Genomic DNA, 1,081 nt, shown 5'->3' with positions numbered 1-1,081 from the left:
CTCCCCTGAGGGTTGAAACGGGCGCCGAAATTACCCGAAATATCACGAAATATCACGAAATAGTACAGCCTGGTCCAAAACATTTTGCGGGGTGTTGGGTCGTCAAATCAATCCTCAAATATGTGTTTTGCTTCACAAACCGGGCCTTTTATAGTCCTTAAACTGACAATCTTACAGACAAAACCTTACATTAGCTTTGAAGATAAAGGCTGCAATGACCCCGTTTTTTAGTTTTGAGAGATCTTTCACTTTTCTCCCTCACTGTAGGGCGGGTCCATTTTCTGAGCAGAAACGGCCAAGAGTCGTCTCGGCTTTCTGCTCCACCATGCAGGTCCGCCAGATCGCAATCGGAGATTGCCTATCAAAATGGCCCAGCACATGGCATGGCAGTGATCATTAGATTGACAAGTCACATTCTTTTTAAGATATCGGCGAATGCCGCTTGTCACAGCCGGTGTCTTCGGGATTTTGTTTTATTCTCTGGCATAGTATTGATAGATTCGGGCCCTAATGGCCTCGAAGACAGTGGTTGAGACTAGAGGGTATCACATTGCTGGAAAAAAAAGTCATATGGAATGTCACATTCGAGTAAAAAAGCAACGAATGCCTGGGATATAGACGGACAAAATCAATCACAAGTTATACATAGCCCGTCAAAAATTAATATGAGATTCAGGTCACATAACAGTAGTGAACGTCTCTAGGATCAGAATTTGACAAAATCACATTCAGCATAGTCGAAACAGAACAATGAATGTGATATACCCCAGTCTCACATAGATGCGCTGATGTGTCAGTGTCTTGCGGCCCATCACGGCCACTTCGGAATTTCACCATTCTTCGGCTTTGATTGATTCCGGAAGGGCCGCGGTGGTCTCAAAACGGGAGGGGGCGACAAGAACAATCCCTAGATACATTCTGCAAAGGGGAATGTCATTTTGGGCGAGCCAGAATAATCACAAGAAATCACATGGGCTCATCAGATGACGACGATGACACATTCAGGTCAAAAATTGGGGAAACGGAACACTCCCAATGTACTTAGGAACTATCAGGACCCTCATATTCTCTGCCTTCATTG

This window comes from Lineus longissimus, chromosome 5 (assembly GCF_910592395.1).
Source record: "Lineus longissimus chromosome 5, tnLinLong1.2, whole genome shotgun sequence".
Classification (NCBI taxonomy): Eukaryota; Metazoa; Nemertea; class Pilidiophora; order Heteronemertea; family Lineidae; genus Lineus; species Lineus longissimus.
The sequence above is the reverse complement of the archived record's forward strand: the minus strand, read 5'-3'. Positions refer to the sequence as shown.